The sequence below is a fragment of the Rhamphochromis sp. 'chilingali' genome (assembly GCF_963969265.1).
Source record: "Rhamphochromis sp. 'chilingali' genome assembly, chromosome: 22".
NCBI lineage: Eukaryota > Metazoa > Chordata > Actinopteri > Cichliformes > Cichlidae > Rhamphochromis > Rhamphochromis sp. 'chilingali'.
This window is the reverse complement of record NC_137950.1, coordinates 23,810,060-23,822,910: the sequence shown is the minus strand read 5'-3', so window position 1 is coordinate 23,822,910 and position 12,851 is coordinate 23,810,060. Positions and strand designations below refer to the sequence as shown.

General features: G+C 38.1%; 1 protein-coding gene across 5 annotated transcripts in view; it reads right to left on the bottom strand.

Moving 5' to 3' along the window:
- Positions 1-9,107, bottom strand: part of tekt3 (tektin 3) — a 32,110-nt gene extending 23,003 nt beyond the window's left edge. For all 5 annotated transcript variants that reach the window (XM_080873369.1, XM_080873370.1, XM_080873372.1 and 2 more), the window contains exon 1: positions 8,925-9,107. The gene's annotated coding sequence lies outside the window, so the exon portion shown is untranslated. The remainder of the gene's footprint in view (positions 1-8,924) is intronic.
- Positions 9,108-12,851: the final 3,744 nt, after the last annotated feature.

Genomic DNA, 12,851 nt, shown 5'->3' with positions numbered 1-12,851 from the left:
AAGTAGTTAAAATATAAATTTTCTCCCTTCCTTCACTGTAATGAAGTGGTTTCTCTTCATTTTTAGAAACCCACAAGAGAGTAGCACCCATTCTTCACCTGATTATAGTTAGTGATTATGGTTTTTGCACAGGTTAGTGCTTCCTATCCTCGTCTACTCATGCATTCTCCTGCAGTAGAGTCTGGTTGCATCTATATTATAAATGAGCTTATTATGATGCACCCCTCACAACTCATCAGGAAACTGACAGACCTGGGTATCAGTTCCCTCATCTGCAAATGGTTACTGGACTTCCTGACCAACCGCCCCCAACATGTCCGGCTGGATAACCGCTGCTCATCTACCATCACAATGAACACCGGTGTACCACAAGGCTGTGTGATGAGCCCTTTCCTCTACTCCCTCTTCACCCACGACTGCAGACCTGCTGATGGTTCCAACACCATCATTAAGTTTGCAGATGACACCACGGTGATTGGCCTCATCAGTGACAACGATGAGGCCGCCTACAGGGAGGAGGTGGATCGTCTGGCTGAGTGGTGCGACAGAAACAACCTGCTGCTTAACACCGAGAAGACCAAGGAGCTCATAGTGGACTACAGGAGGAATGCTGAGCCACATCCACCCATCCACATTAAGGGGACGGCTGTGGAGCGTGTGAGCAGCTTCAAGTTCCTGGGAGTCCACATCTCCGAGGATCTCACCTGGACGACCAACTGCTCCAAGCTGGTCAAGAAGGCTCACCAGCGCCTCTTCTTCTTGAGGACTCTGAGGAAGAACCACCTGTCCTCAGACATCCTGGTGAACTTCTATCGCTGCACCATCGAGAGCATCCTGACCAACTGTATAACAGTCTGGTACGGGAACTGCTCTGCCTCGGACCGGAAGGCGTTGCAGAGGGTCGTGAAAACTGCCCAGCGCATCGCCGGAGCACCACTTCCTGCCATAAAAGACATCTACAGGAAGCGGTGTCTGAAAAGGGCTGGGAAAATCATCAAAGACCCCAGTCACCCATCACATGGACTCTTCACCCTCCTGCCCTCTGGGAGGCGCTACAGGAGCCTCCGGACTAAGACCACCAGGTACCGGAACAGCTTCTTCCCCACAGCTGTCAGACTCCTGAACTCTGCCTCCTGACATCTGACCCACGTTAACACATGGACTGAACATACACACACCCACAATGGACAACTGTACCCTCAAACACAATAATAACATGGACTGAACCACCACTCACAACCACTAGCACTTTATATAGCCTCTGTAGAAACTATCTACACCCTCACTTATCTTAACTGCACTACTGTATAGCTCTGTGTAAATAATCATTCTGTACATTCGATAATTTTTAATCCTACAACTGTTTACAACTTGCATAGTTCCCATTTCTGTATAGCTGTATATCTCAGATTCTGTAAAGTTATTTATTTCATATTCTGTATAGTTTTTCATATTTATATCCTGTTCATATCCTGTACATAGCTTGTACTCACTACAGCCTGTACATACTTATAGTTATAGAATATTCACAACATACTTCATACCGTGTACATTATAACATACCATAATAGACCCATTTCTGTAATATACTCACATATCTATATTATTGCTAATATATATTGTAATATATCTATATCACTAAAGCACTTCTGGATGGATGCAAACTGCATTTCGTTGCCCTGTACCTGTGCATGTGCAATGACAATAAAGTTGAATTCTATTCTAATTCTATTCTATTCTATTACTTGTGACCTGAACTTGCTGACGCTCTTCTGGACAAGTTCAAGAAAAAAGAATAAAGAGTATCTGCTTCCTAAAATCTAATTTCCTGAGCCTAGACTCTGCATACAGAATATAATTTCAAAATGGGCCATATCCTTGACTACTCACATATTTACACATTCACTTTTAATATAAGCATTGTGTTCCTGAAGTGAGGAAGCTACAAATATAGTTCTAGGTTTTTAGTCAAAGCATAACCACATGGTTTCAAAGCTCCTTAAAGTACTTTAATTGGCTTGATAACAACAATTAAAACTCCAAGTCTTCATAACAACCAAAATCTGTTGGCTCTATTCTTTTTACAGAGAAATTTTTCCTTTTGGCTGTTTTGTGTGTTTTTCTGGTTTTTCCTTTTGGTTCTGTAGAAATGTGTGTAGCTAACTGACTGATAAATGATACATTTGAAGGAACCCAACTGGTCACAGCAAATTGGAACCACTTCTTGATCCTGGTTCTGTTGGAGACTTCTACCTGTTAAAAGGGAGTTTAATCCAACTTGTGCTTTCCAAATGGTTGATCATAGGGGTCGTCTGATTATTGATGCTTTCTTTCTATTACTGTAGACAAAAAAAACAACAAAAAAAAAAACGCCAAACTTACAAAATGAAGTGCCATATAGTGGCAACTGTTATTGTGAGTTGGCACTATATGAATTGAAATGAACTGAACTGAACTTGTAAATCATACTGTCTACTAGGGGTGCAACGGTACACAAAATTCACGGTTCGGTTCGGTTCGATACTTTGGTGTCACGGTTCGATATTTTTTCGATACAAAAAATGTTCATGCTTTTTTAATTTGTCATTTATTAAAATTATAAATATATATTTTAACTCAAACGTACAGTTTTTAAATTTAATGTTGCTGAAACAACAAAGGGATAAAATAATTAATCTAGTTGATCGAGAAATCACTCATCTTTAGAAAAGAGAGTTTATTACAGAGAAATGGCTCTTTCCAAAATAAAAGCTATACTATACGCTTCTTCTGGGGTATACTCTCATAAGGAGAATCATGTGCTAACGGCTGTCTAAATGACTCGGGTAAAGTTTGTAGCATGCGTGCTTGTTGTTTTTGTCTGCTTCCACTTGTCTTTGCACTAGGATGATGTCGGCGTAAATGTGCAGTCATATTCATTGTGTTCCCACTAGTGCTGTCAGCGTTAATCTGAAATGACGTTAATGCAAGGGTTTGTATCATCATTTAAACTGGATAGGTTTCTATATGTACAGACGCAAAAATAATAAATAAGGCTCTCAAGTATGATTCCCTTTGTAGACAGAATCAGAATCACATTCACTAGTCTGTCTCACATTGAGGGGTTTGTGATGATCTTTGCTACCTCCATCTTTCTTTTTCTTCCTTTTTTGTTGGCCACCGCAACTCTCTGTGGGCATTTGTACTCTGAGATCCACCGTTTGCTTTTCTTTGCTGCACTCTTTTGACTTAAGGCATCTTCTCTCAGCCTATAAAGCAAAATTATTTCCCCTTAGGTTTTACAACACCAATTACAACATCACCTGCAGAGTATTCGGAAGGACTTTAATATACTCATTTACATTTTCAGTGTCTGTGATAAAGTAATTAAGGTTAAATGGCGGCACTTACTGTAATGTGCTGCCATGTTTTGGTCTGAATGGTCTGTGCCCTACTGACACAGAAGGGGTTTCAGTTTTGCACTGAGATGTAATTTTGACAATTAGTTCAAAATAATTGGAGAAATATATTTTGACATTATCCATGTTCCTGCCAAGAGTTTAATGAGAAGATCAATATTATAACTCTCGCTCATAAATATGAAGGTAGATCCATAGCTTAGTTTGGATATATGCATAATGATGTAGATGAAATGTGATTTTTTTTTTAAATATTAATATCTGATTATGATTGATCTGGTAGCATAATCTGATTTAGAACAGAAGAAAAACTTAATTTGACCTTAAAAAAAAAAAAAGAAAAAAGTCCTTATGACTCACAGCTCAGGCAATCACAAGCCACAACATTTCAGTTTCTGCTCTCACGTTCTCATATGTGGTTTCAAATTGTTAATCTTAAAGCTGTTGTAATTTATTTGTGTGTTATTTGATGTAGTGTCGCGTACCAAAAACAAGCTAGTAGATGTTTTTTTACTTTAAACCACAGATTGGAGAATGGAAAGTTTGCACGGGGTTAGGGTTTGGAGACTTCCACCCAAGTCTGCTTAGTGTGTGTTTGTGTTAGAACAGAGAGGGCTGCGCATGAGAGAGAGCAGCTATTTTCTGGACATGCTAAATAGGATGATCCTGCCCTTGTGACCTGACATACACTCAGATCAGTCAACGCTGCAGACACGCCCAGTCACTTAAAATGCCCCGAGTGACCTTTTCCAACAAAAAGTGTTGATTTGAATAGGATGACAAATTCCTCCAACTAGTGTGTGAAACCTTGTGTATCAGACCATAAAGAACCCCAAATATTGCTATAGTTGGCCCTTTTGCCTCCAGTGTTGAGAGCTTCAGGAATGCTGCTGTCCTTTATTGGTGCCAGTTCTGGTAACACCCAAAGCATCTGAAGCATGCCAGGCTGGGTGGGCTCGCCATTTATAAATACACCCCTCAAAACATGTCTAAAGTTCACTGTGTGGTTTGCACAGCCACAAGCTCCATAGCCATGTCTATCCATGTGTATTTGCATTTATCGTGTGCTTGCATGTGCATGTGTCAAGGCAACCGTTCAACAAGATATCAGACGGGTCACTGCTACAGTAAGATACACCATGATTTACACTTGCATGGTTGTGTATTTACAGCCGCTGAAAGGCTATCCTGGGTTTATGTAAGTATGCCTCACATGTAGACACATCATTCGGTTGCTGCGCAAGATGTGTTTTTGAAGTCAAGGGTCATATCTACACCTACACTTAAAACAACTGAATCAGTTTGTCTAGGGGTACACGGGCGATGTGATAGGCCACAATGATATCAAAGTTTCTATTAGCCTAAAGATAATATTGATGGAAGTAAAGGACACATTATCCTTGTTTTGCTTCAATAAGCGGCCTGAGCGAGATACGAACTGCCAGACGTTTTATGAGATAATTTAAAAAGTTAATATTCAACTTTGTCATTCCTCATTTCTCCACTGGTTTTGAAAACTGACCTTAATAGCAAGACAACACTGTGGAGGATGTGGGGCAAAATCAGTCTGCAAGTTTAGCAAAAGCTGATATCATACTTTCTCTTAGTTAGCTAAATCAAGTTGCTGACTCGGCTAAATCAAGGTCAAACACAGTTCTGTCTTTGTGTGTTCCAAGAAAAGGCAAGAACTGAAGCTTTGTAGTCCAGTTAACAGAAGGATCATTCCAAAATATTCCGTTTGTATGGATAGGATGCATAAATACAGCTACTGGTAACTCTTTTAAAGTTAGTTAAAGGTAAACATTGTTTCAGTGTTGCAAAAGAGAGGCTGAATAAATAATTGTGCATGCTTATGAAGGTGAAGTGAGATGACAAGTCCCTCCTTCAACAAAGTGGATTGGAGTTGGTCCGGAAAAACATTTACACATCCACTCACTACTATTGTTTTTACCATCTTTTAAACCTTTTAAGCTTACAGAACAACAGAACTTTACAGAAGGTGGAATTTCATCATATCAATTTAATTCCTATTTGCTGAGTTACAATTAGTAAGTCCTACATGAGCTACATGAATTAATCTGGATTTTAAGTCAATGTAAAACACGCCAAAAAAAAGTAAATATGTTTTTTGATATGCAATGCTATACGAGCAGGAGGGTTTAGTGATCACTATAAGTTTGTGTAAGTTCTGCATGTGTTATTTTAGTATCTCTGTTTTTCTCTGTGTGCACAGCGTAAAGCACAGGGTGAAAAATGGGCAGAGTCATGCTGTTTTTCTGCATCACTCACATACTCTTTACATCTGACAGTTCTGGGATGACGTCAGATGTTTTAGAAGCAGGTGGGAAACAGCATGGGAGAAAGTGAATTTCTGTTACTGAGGTTCTGAGCTGAATCCTCGTGCAATCTATGAGGAGGGATTGTTTGCCTGTTTTTCTAGAAATGCTTCATAGTCTTCACAGACAAAACGCCTCAACAATTTAAATAGTTTGCAAGCATATGAAAGTAATTATTTGCACATGTATTTGGTTTTTCCTTTTTTGAGGTGGTTGATACATATAGTGCCCATGTAAATAAACCCGTTACCTAAAAAGGAGGTGCTGTATTACACTGTGTGTGGTCCTTGTGAAAACTTCTTGGCCATTTGCATGCTCGACAGAAAATTCCTGGATACGAGGAAGGAAGTTGATCGTCACTCTCTGAATCTCTTTGTGGTTTAGCGGCCTTCTGAAACATTCTCTATGCTGTCAAATATTATAGTTAAGCAGCGAAATATTGACATCCATAAGTGTTGCTTCAATTAAATTACATTTAAATTCACTTAAATGCTAAACTTAAACCACTTTCAACATGGAATATGAAACATTCCTGTCTTCATCAGCAACTTGGAGGTTAGTCTGACATTAATATTGAGAGCTTTATTCCAACATTCAGGATTAATGGCGAGCCAGGGTCCACCTGATGTTTTCAAGACTGGACAGTAGGCCTACTTACAATAGAGTGTTTAAATCGATTGATGTGTAATGTGTTGTTAGGACTGACTATTGACGGTATGAAGGAGCTGCCTCTTAGCTGCCTATTAGGTGTGTGGCTTCCACCACCACCTCCAGTGGTGGAGGTGGTGGTGGAAGCCACACCCCCATCAAATATTCTCTAAAGGAGATATTCTGAGCTTCCTGCATGTCTTTCCACCATCTGAATGGCCTCTTCTTGCCTCTCATACTCCCTTGCCAGTCTGCATACTCTGTCCTCATACTCCATTTGTCATTTCCAAGTTTCTATGTCGAGCAAAAGGCTACACAAGTCCAAGGTTTCTTTTATAGTTGTTTCTTTCTGACATCAGTATGTGGTAATCATGTAAATGTCTGTATTTTTATGCAGTTTTGTACAAACACACTTATCCTGTGTTGAGACTATTAAAAAGTAATCAGGGTGCTGTCAGGTTAATGAAAAACAGGGCAAGTCTGAAAGATTTAATGCTCTGCACCAACTTTCCAGTGTCTAAAACTTGTACACTTAATGGCTGCGCATTTCTCCGCTTCAAGGACAAATTGTGCAAAAAAAGTAAAAAGAAAACTAACAGTCTGCTGGTGATGCATGGCTATAGTGACTGAGGTTTGTGAATGGCTGGCTTAATGGCTCATTATTGTGCTGGTGGCTATAACCACTGCCAGTCAACATGAGGCTTGCTTGGTTTGTAAAGTAAATGTTGTTGTGAATCAGACCTTTAAATAGTCAGAAGTACTCATTTTTCATTTTCTGCATCCGACAGGAAATCTCTACTAGCATTATGGCCCAAATTCTCAAGCAAAGCTCCAAAATGTAATATGTGAAAAAAAGATCGGTAAGCCTCGGGAGTTTCGAAATGCCAGTTCATGTAGGATATCAATATTTAAGATTACAGAAGTAGAGATGGTGGCCTTTATTCATTGTAGGAATTTGATATAGTGGAGACACTTCTTGACCTTTCAATTAATTCCTTACTTTGGCGTCATATGAGCTTGTATCCTTTTATTCTGTCATATATTTGTACAAGAGTGACTAACTATCTTACGATCTTGCTTTTTATTGTACAATATCGTACCACAAAAATGAATCAGCTTTATCGACACAGGAAATTTCTGAAGTATTTGGCAGTCATGACTCAGTGACAATTAACACATCAGCCATACTGGATGTAGGATGGGAGCTGGTAACAGTGAGGTCATTTCCTGCTGGATATTGAGCTTGTCTGTGTTGGACAAATTTTATGAAGGGTTTCAGGAATATAACCCCCAAATCCTGGAGCTATGACCACAAACTAGAAACCCTTCCTCGGGATATCTTTAACCACACACACAAATACACAAAACATCTTCCAAAAAAATAAACACTAGAGGGGAAAGGGAGGTGCACATGATATAGTAGTAAAGTACCGTCCAGTTCATTTCCTCCCCTGCATTTTGTTGCAAAATCATTCGCAACCCCACCCCAGGATTTTCATTCAGAGAGAAAGAGTGAGCAAGAGGGAATATGCATGCAATGGCTCCTTTCCTCTCTTTCCAGGGTGAAGATGAAAACATAAATATGCCTTTCCAACCCAACCCCCTCTCCAACACCACCACAGCCCTTCCTCCTAAAAGCCACTTTATGGGGAAGGAAGCTGACTCGGTCCACCCTGCTGAGGTTAAATCCAAGAGGGGTGAAGAAAAGGGTGTTGCCTGGACCCCTCAGCTGACAGCAGGAAACGCTAAGAGGAAACTGAAAGGGATTGTTTGTCCGTTTTCCAGTAGTAACAGACAGGATGTATAATGTCAGAGAGGCAATGTGAAGCTATGGCATGTGAAGACTTTGCCAGCTTACTGTGATAGGTGACAACATCCAGTGTACTATAATTTCATATAATTTCATACCAATAATCCCTGTTTTGTATAAGTGTTTATGCATGGATGGATGGATCTTCATTGGCATTTAATGTGTATTTTATCAAATACCTAATCTAACGGTTAAATCCTCCCAAAAAAGAAAAAAATACTCCAAATAAGAAAACACTTATAGCTAAGAACAATTAATTCAGCTAAGCACACTAAAGTATTTCCTCTTAGAGCTGCCAATGCTGCCTAAGCGTGTTAAATACAAAGAGCTCTACACAAACCCTTGCTGCTACCAGAGGTCATAGGAGAATGGCCAGACTGCTGCGAGCTAACAGAAGGGCAACAGTAACTCATTACAACCAAAGATGCAGAAGAGTTTCTATAAATGTGCAACACATCAAACAAGCAGAAGAGCTACAGCAGCATATATGTGTCACTCGTATCTGCTAAGAACAGGAAACTGAGGCTACAATTTGCATGGGCTCACCAATATTGTACAACAGAAAGCGTTTTGGAAAAAAGGCCAGGTCTTAAAATTTGCTATAACATTGAGATGAAGGCAAGGTGCATTCAGCATGAAGGTATGAATCCACCATGCCCTTTATTAACTTCAGACTGCTGCTGTAACATTCTTTTAGCACCAACCTAGCATAATTTAAACACCACAGCTTACCTGAGTATTGTTGCTGACCATGTCCATGATCAGAGTGTGCCACATCTTCAGCTTCAAACAGGATAACACACCATGCCATTAGTTCTCTAGTCATCTGAAACGTCTTCTTTTGAACATTAAGTGTGCTGTACTCAAATAGCCTCCAGAGTCACCAGATTTCCAATAGAGTACCATAGATCAGTGTTGCCAACTCCTCAGTAAGGAAAATTGCTATTGGTTGTCCTAAAAGTCGCTAGAAGTCGCTAAATGACGTCATCGTCTAATTTGCATAATTGGTCATGCTAATCTAATTGTAACCTACATTGTTGGAGAGAGAAATAACATCGTGGAAGAGACATAAAGTGAGTAAAAAAAACGTCCTAAATGCATTTAGAGTTTATTTAGAACTACAAATTAAATTTCTTTTAGCAATTATTGTTTTTTTTTAATGTCACAATTCCAACCCTGCTCCTTTACCCGGGCTTGGACCGGCAAAAGTGACCCGAAATAGGCACTCTGGTGGAGTTACTTTGTGTGTGTGTGTTTATAAGTAGTTTTAAACCTTGTGATCCACAAAACAGCATAAGAGTAAAAGAAGAACTGACTGCGTTACAGCACCCGCTGCTTGTTGAGAGTAAAAGCGATACGTGCTTTCACGTCTTTTTTTAGCGACTTTATTTAGAAAAAAAAAGTCGCTAAGGGGTCTGAAAACTCGCTAAATATAGCGACAAAGTCGCTAAGTTGGCAACACTGCCATAGATATGTTTAGGGATGGGAGATTCACAACTTCATTGAATCTATGTCACAAAAAATGAAGTTAGTATTGAAGTCAAAAGGGGGTCCATCCAAGTATCAGCAAGGTGTACCTTACACTGGTGAATGTAAAGTTTTTTGCCACAGCTAGTTGAATATTGCTAGTTGTTAGCGTCCAGTTAGCATGTTGCCACATTTCAAAAAATAGAATAGAATAGAATAGAATAGAATTCAACTTTATTGTCATTGCACATGCACAGGTACAGGGCAACGAAATGCAGTTTGCATCCATCCAGAAGTGCTTTAGTGATATAGATATATTACAATATATATTAGCAATAGTATAGATATGTAAGTATACTACAGAAATGGGTCTATTATGGTATGTTATAATGTACACGGTATGAAGTATGTTGTGAATATTCTATAACTAAGTATGTAAAGGCTGTAGTGAGTACAAGCTATGTACAGGCTATGAACAGGATATAAATATGAAAAACTATACAGAATATGAAATAAATAACTTTACAGAAATCTGAGATATACAGCTATACAGAAATGGGAACTATGCAAGTTGTAAACAGTTGTAGGATTAAAGAGTATTGAATGTACAGAATGATTATTTACACAGAGCTATACAGTAGTGCAGTTAAGATAAGTGAGGGTGTAGATAGTTTCTACAGAGGCTATATAAGGTGCTAGACCCAACCTCATTAGTTTTAATTAATTATTAAATGACATTGTTACTAACTTTTCCAAATGTTACATTAGAGATACTTCAAAATAATGTATTTTCATTTGATAAAATAACTTATATTAGTACAATAACTTCAAAGGATTAATCATTAAAAGAATTTAGAAATGTTAATATGGTAATATCTTTAGAATGTGTTTCTGTAACCTCCACCTCTGCTAACCTCCATCACGCACTTCTCACATTGGTCCCTTTTCAATCCATTTAGCATGATTAATATCATGATTAATGAGAACCTGACAAGTTGTTTTTGTTTTTCTGCTGATGATTCGAAATATGGAGCTATGCTGAAATGCTTAGCATCAGCTAAAATCTATTAAAGGAATGAAGGAAAAATAAAATTTGTCCATTTAAATGCACCACCTGAAAAAACTTGCACTAAAATATCCTGTCCTGGTTTCTCTTTGGTTTGAGGGTTTGAAGCTTGGCTTAGAAGAACCACACTTGAAAAAAGGGTTCATGCAAGCACCCAGTCCTGCAGGTGGGGGCCTTTTCCAGAGTCCTGTTATTCCAGACCACTCTAGTGAAAGCTGTTAGTGTCCGGCTGTTACACCTTCACTTAAATGTGCTTTGCTCGGCTGAAAATTGCATATGTCCATGAAAAAAGTCACCTGCCAACCTCATTAGTTTTAATTTATGAGCGCCAGACCTTGGTCCTTGAGTTGATGGATCATTTTAAACAGCTTTCACAATCGACATATGCATTTAACTGAATCAGTTTTGTAATATTTAGGAAAGCAAAGAACACAACCAGGCTATGTATGTATTCTCCACTGCAATAACAACACAAGTCATTGCATGCCTTTTGTTGTAAACTCAATCACAGCTATATACACAGTTAGACACATCAAGGTGCTAGCTTCTAGTTTCATTATACAGCCACATTGGTTTGTTTAACCGTGGTCTCATTTGAAAAGATTGAGTTGCTGGCTCAGCACAACTAAAACTAAATATTTAAGTGTTTAAGCTGCATGTGATTCACTTATACCTCTTAGTAAAGGGGTATACTTTAACCTGGTTGTTTTTTCTCAGCATTCACATATTAAAAATCTTTTTTTTGAACAAATACACATGTTCATTACTACATTACATGGAGCTGGTAGACAAAATCAAGTTGGGGTTAGTGTATTAAATTGTATGTATTTTTCTTCTTTTATACTGCTTTGTGTGCACATGAATACACAGTGCACTGCCCTGCTTTCTTGTGAATACAATTGTATCTTATTACAGGATAAAATGGTGGATTAAAGGAGAAAAACACATCTGCTCAGACTAAACAAAGAAAGAAAGGACTGATGGTAAGTCTGGAAGAGATTTTCAATGTTTGTTTAAAGGTACATTTAAGTGATGCTGCATTAAAGGACTCAGCATAAGAGGTTCTCCTCAACAATTATTCTAGAAACACATGAACTGTAATCTTAACTCTCAAAATTGTGCTTTAAAAAGAGCCAAATTATGATTAAATTCAGTCTTTGCCAAATATATGTTGAGAGAAAAAGGGTCAATAATATGCAAATATTTTTTATTGATATAAATCACTCCCATATACACAATTATAAAGATGATGTAAAGCACTTTGAATATATTAGTCATTATTTTAATTTGAAATAATGTTGTATTCAACCATCCATACACAGGATCTGGAGCCTATCACAGGCGTAAAAGGTGAGGCGTAACTTGGAAAGGCTGCCAGTCTGGATTCTGCTATATGATTAATAAAATTTGAACCCAGCATTTCACAGCATTAGAGATTTCCAGCTCATCGTTTGCATTCCATTAAGTCATTCCCACAGGCTCGAGATCATCCATGTGTCATCACTGCTTATGTGAAAATAAATACCAAACTGTTTGCATTGGATTTACCAAAGGGAGATAAGGTGAAAATGCCATTATAACATATTTTTTAAAAACCTTAATCAACAAAGATGATGTTGACCTCATTCTGCAACTGTTTATAATAATGTAAAAGGGGAAGATGTGCAAGTCAACGTTTCTGCTCCAAAAATGAGAAAATAACGTTAGAAAGGACAACACAAGAAAAAACAGGGTAACACTAACCTGTGAGAAATATGATGACCATCGAAACAAAGGTTATCATAGGTGACTAAAATCAAACAAAAAACCTAAAAGAGGATGTTATTTTTAAAAATTATTTATTATCGTTATTGTGGAAAAAACTAGCAAAATCAAAAATAAAATTTTCATTTTAAAAAAATGTAACAATTTTGTTAGATTACAGATATTTTGTGCCAAATTTTTAAATTGAAAAAGTTTGAAAAACATGGAGGAAATTTCCTTAGCAGTAGTATTTGTTCATTTGTCAAATTTATTATCTTAACTTACCAAATGACACTTTAACATGTTCACTGAGAATGTGGATGTCTACAAGACTGTGGGTCAACTGCCTCCAAAAAGTTACACCTATATAGATTTTCCTAAAT